Source organism: Heterocephalus glaber, unplaced genomic scaffold (genome assembly GCF_053883595.1).
Source record: "Heterocephalus glaber isolate CG9 unplaced genomic scaffold, H.glaber_assembly_v1.0 deba00001429, whole genome shotgun sequence".
NCBI classification, from domain to species: Eukaryota; Metazoa; Chordata; class Mammalia; order Rodentia; family Bathyergidae; genus Heterocephalus; species Heterocephalus glaber.
In genome coordinates this window covers 25,359,113-25,371,907 of record NW_028258294.1, presented here as the reverse complement: position 1 = coordinate 25,371,907, position 12,795 = coordinate 25,359,113, and the positions used below count along the sequence as shown (strand labels likewise).

The following is a 12,795-nucleotide window of genomic DNA, read 5'->3' as shown; positions in this document are numbered from 1 at the left end:
AAGAACTTTCAACACTGCTTCAGAAAGTGGGAAGAACAATGAAATAAGTGTCTTCAAAGCAAAGATAAGTATTTTGAGGGGGATTAATGGCAATGTGTCTTTTATTGTAACAAATATTTTTAATTGTTAATTTAAGCACTTACTGTATTTTAAAAATTATTCCTTATATATCACCAGTACTATGGATTAGATGCATCCTATCCATAGGTCACATCTTGCCGATGCGATAATATTAAGAGAAGAGACCTTTGAGATGAGTAGGCCTCAGTGGATTAATGGCCTCATAAAAGATTTGGACCAAGAGATTTCACCCTTGTTTGTCTTTCTACGTTCTATGAGCAAAGACACAGCTTTCTTTCCCTCTGGAGGACACAGCATTTAAGGCATCATCTTAAAAGAATCTGGTCCCTCACTAGATACTGAACAGGCCACCACCTAGATCTTGGATTTCCAGGCCCCAGAAATGTGAGAAAATTTTTTTTTTATAGTTTACAGATTACCTAGTCTGTGATATTCTATTGTAGCAGTACAAACATGAGAAGACAACTTCATTAATCCTTAGGCAACCACAGAAATACAAATGAGAGTTATTACTATGAGGAAAACAGAGGAATCTGAGTATAGAGAGGTTAGGTAACTTGTCCAGGGTTTACACGGCTGGTCAATAAGAATTCTATTTCTAGACTCCTCAGTTTTACCTAGACAAACTTGTTTCTCTTTACAGGCTTACACTATCTCAGTAGAATCATGGCATCATCACTTTGTTGCCAAAGGAGAACAAAAATATTTTCTGAATAGATAGCACTTTAGAAAATAAGTTCTAATTGTCCTATTGAACCCTCTGATAATTTTGAAGACATGTAAAGTCAAATACATGGGGCAGAGGTAGGACAGATGAGAATCTGCCAGTGACCTAAAAGCATTTCAGGGGGCCTTCAGGAATGTGGAAGAGCCAAGGACAAGGAAGGGCTTTGCTCTTTCACCTTCCTCCTCTGTCCATGGCCACAGATCTCCTTACAGGCAGTCATTTCTAACTTCAGTGCCCTCCCACTTGTCAAAAGGTCTCTATTCCTCTCACCATAATGAGCAATTTGCTCTAAACCATGAATAGAAATTGGAATTTAATTCATTTTAGTGGCATTTCAAGAAGACAGATGTTTAAACAAGCTATTTGGTGTCCTCTACATAACTATTGAAGGTTAATCACTATCCAATATGCATACTTGAGCTCCAAACTATGTTTTTGAGAAAATGGAATAATTAAACCACAAGTGGCAATTATTTCTGTTTTAGTAGGCTTCTTGTTATAGCAATGTTATTAAGTAATATCTTTTCTAAGTTGGCACCCAGCTCTCAAATTTCTATTTTCAAATATGTGCACTATCTATTAATTTATGTTAATTCTACTCAACATTGAAAAGAGAAAGAGGTCATTATTAGACTGAAGTTGATATTTTTTATTACAACTTATTCTCTCCATAAACTTCTTTGCCACAAGTGTGTCTGTACTTGAAAATATTTTCAACATATAAACATTGCAGTATTGAAAATATTTTTGAATTTAGAAATACAACTTTGGAATATTCATATAAATACTTCACAATCACAGTTCTTTTTTTTTTCCCTTAAATTCTTTTGTTGGTAGATTTTAGGTAAAAAACACATTTACATTTATCTTTGGGTGCTTGCAACCTGTACATGATGTATCTTGGTTTTTATTTATTTCCCCATTACCTGTGCGCCCTTCACCCCGTCCACCCTTCCCTATTTACATAGACTTTGTTTCCATATTTTTCTTTTCCCATAATTTATCCTTTCCCTCCTTTCTTTTCCCCTTCCCCTCCCACCAACCCTACACCTTTGAAACTTTTCTTCATATTTCAAATTATCAATTATTCGTTTTAATAATTTTAATTTATTTTTAAAATATATATATTTATTGGTACATTTTAGGTATAAAATACATTTACATTTATCATTGGGTGTTTGTACCAGAGCATTATGCATCTTAGTTTTTATTTTTATTCCCATTACCTGTGCACCCTTCACCCCCTCCACCCTTCCCTATCTACACAGAGTTTGATTCCATTTTTTTTTCTCATAATTTTTTTCTTTCCCTTCTTTCCTTTCCCCTTTCCCTTCCACTATCCCCAAACCCTTGGACCTTTTCTTATTTCAAATTATCAATTATTCATTTTAATCATTTTCATCCTTATTTACAGTTCTGTTTTCTTAAATTATTCATTGACATGGTAAAATGATCATAATGTGGGTGAAAAAATATCTTCAACCTAATGTAAAGTAGATGCATCACTTTAAAAATATAGTTGTATATGTGCACAGATGTATACATAATAAAACTTTGAGAAAAAATCAGATATATGTAGATAGGGAAACTTTAATTGACTTAAAATTACATTTCTGTTCCTTCCATTTGTTGTAATAGATGCATCACTTTCATGCCTCTTTATATTTATTAACATTTATAGAACATAAGGGGAGTGTTATTTAAAACTCAAACATCATCTGGGTGTTATGATGGATGCCTGTAATCCCAGCACTCTGGGAGACTAAGGCAGAAAGATAACAAGTTTGAGCCCAGAATGGACAAATTAGTGATTTAATGAGATCCTGTCTGAAAATATAAATAAATAACATAGCATAAAAGGGCTGGGAATGTAGCTCAGAGCAAAAGCTCTGAATCTAACCTCCAATACTACAAAAAAAAAGTAACTAAATAAATAAATAAATAAGCATTAAAGTAGAGCTGAAATACTCCTGAACTACTGTACCTTACTATTTTGACTGACCAGAGAAAAGCATGGTTACTAATTTTGGTGAGTAGCCAAGTTTCTCCAGGATAGCACTGTAAGAATTTTGAGAAGGGCGGCGTTTTTTCTTTTTTTAAATTTGTTTGTTTGTTTATTTGGTTGTTAGCAACAGGCAAGAGGACTGTCTTGTGCACTGTGGAATATTTTATAGTAGTGTCCCTGGTCTCTATCCACTGCATGCCAATGGCAATTATCTCTCAGTTGTTACAAACAAAATATCTCCAGACATTGTGTGGATGTCCTTGGGGGAGGAATGACAAATCCCCCACCTCCAGGTTGAGAATGGCTGGTGTCTAGTTTTTCAGGCCATTTTTTTCTGCTTGGTGCACAAGTACAGCATGCTTGTATAGAAATAAATAATATCAGTAAAAATAAGTGGTATTATTTTGTATATATCTTTAACTTGCTTTTATTTAATGTTATGACTTAGTGAGCTTTATGTTAATGTATACAGATCTCATGTACCATATTATATTAATAATCAGAAACAAAAGCAATGTAATAAAAACTTTAAAAGAACAAATGTATACAATGATAATCCAGACAAAGACCTTTAGGAAAACATTAGTCAATGTAAATATAGTGCAGAAGATGACTCTGGGCACGTTCTACCCTCTAATATAAGAACACTCTGAAAGCCACTGTGACTAAGAACCAAATTTTGAAAACAGAATAAACAGCTTGCCCCATTTTTGAGAATGTGGGGAGAAAAGAAAGATGTGAGCCTCAGACTTCAGGGGCATGAGGATTGTCTTTGTTGAACATATCTTTGATTTGGTCTCATTACTATAGATGCACTGTTTTATGAACAGACAAAATGTATTTAAACATTCCACTTTTTCTAGATATTGTATTTAGATTTCTCAAATTTTATAATTCTGTAATATAAATTTCTATTCATGGGTCCTGGAAAATATATTTATGACTTTTTCCAGAATATGTACCTATGAGTGAAATAACCATGTCAGAGGATCTGTATATGACTCAATGTCACAAGAATACTAAAAAAAGTTTATATCTTCACCATCACATTAAAATGTCTATGTAGCTCTTCTCTTTAACAACATGCAACAGGATATCAATACCCATAAGTAATACAGGTTATAAAGACCTCTGAACTGAAAAGCACTAGATAACAGTACATTAATGAAATTCTCCTCACCCCTCAATGAGGTGAAATCAGTGCCTGACAAACTTCTCCACCTTCCCCATTGCCAGTCAAAAGCCTGAGTGAGAAGGCAAGGACGGGACTACCAATAACAGAGATTGGAAAGTGCCAGGGTGCATGCCAGAGAATATTTCAGGTATACAGTCACTGTAACCAAAAGCTTAGCTAAAATCAGTGTTTCAAGTACCAAATGAAATTATCAAATCAAATTGATGAAAGCAAGAATCCAGTTATAAGCCAAAAAAAGAAGAAAAAAAAACCCAGCCAAAATGGCACTCATCCAAGTTCCTGCCTTCCCACATCTGCTCTTTCAACAGTGTTCCCCATTTCAGCAAATGATGTCACTATCCACCCTCCAGTCCAGAACAGAAAGACAATATTTTAATGGAACGTTCCCCCTGCTTCACTACCCACACCCAATAACATTTTCTCACTTACAGTAGTGCTTCTAATTCATTCCACAATTCATTGCACAATTCCACTGCCATGGTCATGTCTGTCACCCAATGCAGAGTTCTCAAATAGAAATAAAATTTTGCCGAACTCTTCTGTATGTGGGCCAAATTGTTCTCAGTCAAAAGTGTTCATAAACCAAGGTACTATAGCACATTATTTCTAATTCTCTCTGTCCCCATCTCCAATACATCCATAATTCCTTAGCCCAGTGTACTCACACTGTTTGCCTGGACACTGCAAGAGCCTCATCAGTCTCTCCGAATCTACTGTATTTCAAACTGCAAAGTAAGAATCTGATCTGTGTCTATTTCTTCATCCACCTAGCACAGTGGGTGACACTGTATTTAGTAAATGAAGAAATTAATTCTCTCCTGACTATTCTTTAAGATGATGTTCTCAAACAATTATCTGACTACATTGCCGCAAATCTTGCAGTGGACAAGTTATCCATTCTCAGTCTTTCTGTCTCTCTCCATTTTTCTTCAGGATCAATTATCTTAACCCATAACTCTGGTCATCAGGAATGCTTTCTGATAGGTATGAGAAATGATTTCCCTTCTTAGATCCATCAATTCAGCTTCTAACTACGATCCATAAAGCATATAGAAAATAATTTGGTCCCAAATTTGCTTTTAAAAATAATGTTGTAGCCCAAAAGTGATACATGTAAAGTGTGTCATTTGTAGGTCTGATTTTCTTGCCAGCATACTGAAGGCAAGTAGCTAGTTCCTGGACTGGCAAAAAATAGCATCATGGCTGTGCCCACAACAGGGTGGTCTTTTTGGAAACTTATTTAATGTGTGAGATAAAATATCCACTGAAAACATCTGTTACCCAGGATAGCAAGAAATTTCAAGTGTGTTTATCCTGTTACCCAGGCGTTTCTTCTTCCTTTTCTCCTCTCTCTCCACTCCCATCATTGCTCTCACTCTTTTGCTCTTCGATCCTCTTCTTCTATCATCACTTTCTATTTTTTATGAGTAGCAAAAAAATCATGAAATGTTTATTTGGTCAGCAAAAGAGAAAGAGATCCAGTAGCATCTTTGCTTCCTCTCCCTCCTCCCACCTATTCATCCCCCTTTCCTCCTCCTCTTTCGTCATTCTTTTTGGGCTTGTTTTACTATACAACAAAATAGTGCATCTTCAAACTATGACAATCTTTATAAAAATAAAACCTTTTTACTTACTACACATTCTGGAAGAAAAGAAGCTATTCATTTTCTTCCTTGGGGCCATTGGCCATTTAGAGGGCCTAAGATGTGGCTAGCAATTAGAGAAACCACCATGTTGTTTTTCCTCCAGACTGTCTTCCCCATCCTCTGTTCACTTAAGTCTCTCTGCCATGAATTTCTATTCCCTTTCTCCTGCTCTGCTTTCTTCACCTGTATTTCCCTGCTGGAAGTTGCAGTTATTCTTACCTGTAGTGCTTTTTGATAACAATGAAGATTACTAAAGTCTCTTTTGAATTAGTCAGTCTGAAAACAATATACACTGATCAGAAATATCTTAGGTAATATTTCAAATTGCAGAGTTGAAATACTATTCAGGCTTAATGATCGGGGGAATTTAGAAAAATCAGGAATGCTTTTTAAAATGTCATTAAAAGGAAGAAAAGTCCCTTAAATTGTTTCCCTCATTTTACTCAGTCTGCTAGCTCAATAAATAGTACACATTTATAAAACTGGATTTGATACAGTTAGCATTTTTTAAGGTTGCTTCCTTGTGGAGCTATATTGTAACGTACCCCTCTTTTGAAGAAAACTCAGAGGTCACCTGTGTATGTTCAAGTATATACAACATAGGAACCAAAGCGTGTATTCATTTGTCTTAAGTCTGTGAGCAAAAAGAATTTTAGTATCTGAATTTTGAACTGTAATTTTCCCACAACACTGCTTTCCCTTGAGCCCTTCAGCTACAATTTAATGACCTCAACAAAACAACAAGGATTAGATAGTATAAAGAAAGCTGGATAATAGGGTGGCAATTTATGATTGTACACAGTTCACTTCTCTCCAGAATGATTTTTAAATCCTATTCAGGAGTTTATCCTAACAGCAGAAGCCATTTCATCCAAATGTATGAAGTTTTCAGGATACAATTCATTTTTTCCAAAGAAATAATGCTTAAGAGAAAAACAGTTGTACCAAGGTCCACTGTGCCTGTGTCTTGATGAATGTACAAAAATTAGCAATTAACAAATTAAAATGAAGTAATGTTGCCATTTATATTACCTCAATAGTAAAGTGAAACTATTTAAAGATAATATTTATTGAAAGATTACTCTATGCCAAGTGCCGTTAAAGTTTTCTTTTTAACCTGTATTGTCTCATTTCATACTCAACTAGATTTCTGATACAAAGTTCTGTTGCTATCCCTGTCCTAAAAAGATGTGAAGGTTAACAAAATTTATGTAGGAAAAGCCAGATTATTCTATATATGGAAAATGATGATGGTCAAACCAAAGGCATATCCAGTTTAAACCTATGCCCATTCTCAACATAAATATTATGTTCAAAAAATCTAGAATCAGAGTGTCTGTGTTTCAATTTCAGCTCTAGATTTTCTAGTTAAAGATATATTAAAGGTCATTTCTTAATCTTCCTATGTCTATAATGTCTTTGTATAAAGGAGATGATTTATCATCATACCTACCTTGTAAAGTTATGAGGAAATGAAATAAAATGCATGTCATTTTAAGAACTGTATCACACTTAGTAAGGGTTTAGTAAATGCTATTTACTATCTTATATTGTCCTCATTTTCTTGCTGCCCACCTCTCCTATGATAAAAACAAAACAAATCTGAGGTCTTCGTTTTATGTTTGGCTTGCTTTCTCAACAGGACATAATAGTGGCAATCTTAAAATAAAGCTTAGGTGAGACAAATGGATTAAATAAAAGCCTAATAATAGCAGAGGAATTATTCTCAGGCTTTCCTAACAATACTTTGATGTTCAACTACTGGCCACGTGAATCTGATTCAAGCAGACCAGAACCATTTGTTGTCTTCATGCTGTGGTCTGAATGGGCTACCTGGCCATGTCTATCAGCAGTCCTGATGGTGGCAGATCCTTCCTATGTGGAGGATGTTGCCTGGGTGTCACAAATGTGCTGAGGAGGAGTAGATGGCTAAGGGATAAGATATGTCAAGGAAAGGGCACCAAGATGAAGAACTAACATGTCTTGAGAGATTGTTCACTTTACTCAAATGACATCATCCATCTCTTTTCTCTCCCATCCTCCTGCCTTCTTTCCTTCTTCCCTACCCCATTCCCTCTCTCTCCCACCCTCTTTCCTCTCCATTGCTTTTTTTATTCTTCCCTACCTTCCTTCTCTCTTCTCTTTATATTGTTATCTTTACTTTTAAATATGCCCATGATGCTATTCGGGAAATGAAGTTTGAAAGGTTAATAACTTCCTCAAGGTCACATAATATGTATGTAATGGAGGGTTTTTTTTATCATTATCACTGAGGATATATTTAAGATGTAGAACTTGACATTTTAAAATACATAAACACAGTGAAACGGTTACTACAGTTGAGCAAATCAACATATCCAGTCTGCTGTCTTCCACAGCCATGAACTGTTGAGCCTCTGCCACTCTACCTTGGAGCAAACCAGTTATGGACTGAAACTTTCACAAACTGTAAGCCAAATAAACCCTTTCCCCTTTTAAAAAACAAAAAAACAAACAAACAGACAAAAACATCCATTAGCTCACAGTTACCTTCCCTTCCCTTTTGGTAAAAGCATCTAAAATCTACTCTATTAGCAAAAATTCTAAATATAATATTATTAACTATGGTGCTCCTAACATACATGTGAAAGAAATTTGTACCAGATTCTCTGTGATTCATAAGCCTTTCTCTGTCTGCTACATTTATGAACCTAAAAGAAGATGAAGAGCTTGCAGAAGGCGGGGAGGGGCACCTATCTGGAAAGACAGGGTAGGAGCAGATTTTTCTCTCATTGCTAAACTGCACAGTTTGCTGCACTTTGATGGGTTTGCAAATCATGAAGTTAGGAGCAACCTCCATGGGGACTGATTATACTTTTCAAAATCTGCATATTTTATTATTAACTCTCAAGGGGGCAAGAAAGAGATTTTCTTTAAATACTACTCTGGGCTTGGTAGATCAACTTAAACTGCTAAAATAATAAAGTCTTTTAGGAATTTCCCTTATACTTTTTAGACACGGTGAGATACAAATATAAGTTAAAATGAATAAATAACAGATTCTGTCTTTTGCAGGGGAGGTGTTTGCTAAAGCTCTATACTTATTTTTTCAGACCCTAAAATCAATTTACCTTCTCATATTTTCCTGAGGACAACAAAATTACTTGTCAAATGCCAACCACCATGTTTCCCCTAGAAATAAGACCTAGTCAGAAAATAATCAGCCTTGAAAACCAGAGATCAACAATAGAGCCGTCAGTATTCTCTTACTTGGTGGCTACTCTGAGTGAGGGAAGAATAGGCTGATTTGACCTAAGATTTTTGATCTCCAGTTTTCAAGGCTGATTATTTTCTGTCTAGGTTTTATTTTAAGGGCAAGAGGGCAGTTAACACTCCTTAGTATTGTTTACCTCTGTCTAGTGATATTTGTAATTTTGCATAATGATATATAAGATGCTAAATATCTTCATAATTTGATAAATAAAATATTATCAAACAGCTTATGGATACATTTGCACAAAGATTGAGTAAGATAATTAAAGATGATCAATCAGTGATGTAGGTGTAAAGATTTCAAATATACACGATGATTCATCAAATAAATACTTAAAGGTAATGGCAGGAATCACTGAGTTGAAATGCTAACTTTCTTCTTCATATTCAAAGGTCTTAATAGTCCTCCTGAACACCAAAAAAGGAAGCACATCTTAGTTACAGCCAAGAAAAGGAATATTTATGCAGCAGTTTCTCCTGATTGATGATTCAAAGCAGTGAGGTGTTTCTGATTTAAAAAAAAAAGCAAGCAATTTGTCAGTTCAGTATTGGAAGGAACAAAGTTTCTCATTTGATTTCATTGACTCAACACATCCTGGGAATAACAAGTACCTTGCTAGTTCCTAAACATGGAGAAGGTAGATGCATGCAGAATAACTGCTTCGTAGAACTGTCATTTGTTAAAAGAAATGTCTGTTTATATTTCCTTAGGCTCTTTAGGAGTGGAAATAAGCCAAGCATAACACCATTTATTTCTGTAAACACATTTACAATGCCATAAACAACCATGGTAGAAGTAAATATGTTTCTGATTTTCAATAAAATGAATTTCAGTTTACCTCCCTATTTGCAAATATACCTTCCTAAACTGGGTTTCTTAGGACCATCTTTGCCTTTTCCTCTTAATCAGAAAGGAAGGAGCAATGCACTGCTGCATTGACCCTGCTGGAGAAATGGCTGATTGCTTGACTTAATTCATACTAAGTGGTCATGAATATTCATATCATTCTGTTTTTTTCCAGGGTCTGAATAAGAGCTTCATTTACTAGAGATACTTTTGTTATCTTGCAGCATTCCAGAGTAAGCTATAAAAGAATCAAAGTTCCAAGTGTGACATGAAAGAGAGGTAAGGAAAGTGTTTCAAAAGTTTAACATTTCTCAACCCTGGAAGCAACATAGAATTTTCAGAGACTGAAAAAACATACGCTGTGTGAATTAAACCAGAATCTTTGAAGGTGAGGTCATCCTATGCTTTTTTGAAACTCACTAGATGAGTTTAACATGCAACCAGAGAGTCACTGTTCTACATGTTTAAACTGCTAAATATAATTTACAATCTGTAAGAGAAAGGTGGGAAAGCAGTCTAGAGAAATATTTCAATAAAGGATATGTACAAATGACCAATAGATATTTTCAAAAGTGCATTAAATCCCAATGGTAACCAATTAAATGCAAAGTAGAACAGCAATAGAATACCTCTTTTGCCTGTTGTGCTGGTGAAGTTTTAAGACTGTCGATGTTTACTAGGACATTTAATACACAGCGACTGTTAACTCCAATTACATACCTTTGTTGTTGTGAGCAACAGTTTGTTCTTCCCTCTGGCTCTGGAATGGCAGGACTGTTAATTCCTACCGGAGTTACAGGGTCTTCTTAATCCAGTGTTTGGTAATCCTAGCCTAACTTAGTTACTAAGAATGATTTTTATTAAGTGGTTTTGGACTGAATCCCTTTTCTCCTCTTAAAAGAAATACATCACCACAAAGTCATACATAACCACAAAATCCGAGGGAGAATGAAACTAGGGAGAACAACAGTGAAGCTTTGACTTTCCAAATACACGAGCCAATCAATCTCATTCTATTTAAAATGGGTAGACTCAGGTTTTCTAAATCATTATCATAATTGAATAATAATGATTACTTCATCTAATAAAGCTGCAATAACCCTTTGTACTAACAAGCTCAGCTCTTGGAATTTAGAAAGCAAATTAGAAACAACATTTCCCGAGGGCAATTAATGCCGTATATATTAGAAACATTAAAAATAATCACATTTTACTCTCTAATCCTACTTCTAGGAGTTTATCCTATAAAGATAATCGCAGATAGCCAAAGATTTTTGTAAAGAAATATTCATAACAGTTATTTTAATAGCTAGAAGTTTGTAATAGCCAAAATGATAGACTTAATAATTTTACATAAGAACTGGCCACCTTTATATCAAGCAGTCATTGCAATCATGCCTTTAACAGTATCTAGAAATGATCATGAATGAACAAATGTATATATATGAAAGGAAATATAACCTAATATAAAATAATTATTTTGGCTGGTGGGATTACAGGCAACTTTTATTTCCCTCTGTGGATCTTCATGTTTTCCAAATTCTCTATAATGAACACATATTAGTTTTAAAATTTAAAAAATGATTCTTAGAAATGTGATAGCCATATCCTCCCACAATTCTTTGTCTTCTCCAATTTTACCAGAGGATATATTCCTTTTCAAAGAACCACTATTTTACCACGCCAGGCCCCATGAAACACTGGGAGGCAATAGTTAAATCACACAGGGTTCCCTTTTCCAAGATTCATAGTCTTACCATCAAGGCCATGTGGGCACTGTTTTCAGCAGTCCTCCTTTGTTTTCCCAGGCTATCATGATCCAGCAGTCCAAGCTGGGCCTCCTTTCCATGGCCTTCTAATCAGGGCTGTGATGGAAGGAAAGGAAATCGTGGGGATGGGGAGCTCCCCTGCCCTGCTAACCATTGCCCACAGCTATCAGCCACAGAAGTTTTTGAAGACCTTGGAGTGATCTATTGGAATTGGTTGGCCAGGTCTCGGAGTTGCTTGACATCCGATTTTCACCAACTCTGTATAATGTAAAAGTAGCATGGCAAAAAATTATTTGAAATCTCTATTAGCCAAAGTTAAAGCCCCAGTGCCCTTCTCTTACTACATTAGGGGAATTTCAGTGATGTTTTAATTTGCATTTCTCGCATTACCAGTGATGTTGAGCATTTTTTTCATATATTTATTTGCCATTTCCACTTTGACATCTGAGAAATGTCTGTTTCATGTGGAGATCAGATGAGAAGAATGAGGCCTAATTGGCCTCCTTGGTGATCACTGAGAAGAGGGCATGCAAATGTGCTGACTTGCTGCAGGGAAAAGTAAAAACACCTGAGGTTAAGTTGTTTACCCAGAAGTAAACCATGGAAGGTGGGAAATAGATGAATTGCTCATGCCTGTGTCTGAGTGAATAAAACCAAGGTGAGCCAGTCATTTGGGGCTCTGTGTCAAAGGGAGACATTAGCCCTCTGGCCCCCCAGGTTTTAACTTGTTTCTGTGTCTCTTTATGTTTCATCTTCATCATCCCTTTGTCAGATTTGAGCTTGTAGTCTGGTTCCTACCATTTCAGATGTCCATTTTTGGATTGGGTCGTGAAACTCTTTGGGGGGGGGTCCAATTTTTTTGAGTTCTTTACATATTCTAAATAGTAGTCCTTTGAGTAGTAGCTGGCAAAAAATACTTTCCTATTCTGTGGGTTGTGTCTTCACTCTGTTGGTGGTTTCTTTTACTGTGCAGAAGCTTTATAATTTGATGTGATTCTAGTTGTTAATTCTTTGTAATATTTTCTGTATATTAGGGTTTTGTTCATAAAGTCTTTGCCTATTCTTGTATCTTCTAGAGTTCTACCTGTTCTATCTTCCAGTAGATTAAGTGTTTCCATTTTTATATTTAGGTCTTTGATCTATTTTGATGTTAGTTTAAAGCATGGTGAGAATATGAGTCTTTTGGCATGTGGAAAGCCTATAATCTCTGTACCATTTGTTAAAGAGGTTATCTTTTGTCCAGTGGAGGTGTTTTGCCCCTTTGTCAAAGATA

General features: G+C 35.5%; 1 long non-coding RNA gene across 1 annotated transcript in view; it reads right to left on the bottom strand.

Moving 5' to 3' along the window:
- The window catches only part of LOC110344320 (uncharacterized), a 171,818-nt gene extending 161,091 nt beyond the window's left edge, over positions 1 to 10,727 (bottom strand). The window contains exon 1 of the long non-coding RNA XR_015451651.1: positions 10,474 to 10,727. This is a non-coding gene — a long non-coding RNA (uncharacterized LOC110344320). The remainder of the gene's footprint in view (positions 1 to 10,473) is intronic.
- Positions 10,728 to 12,795: the final 2,068 nt, after the last annotated feature.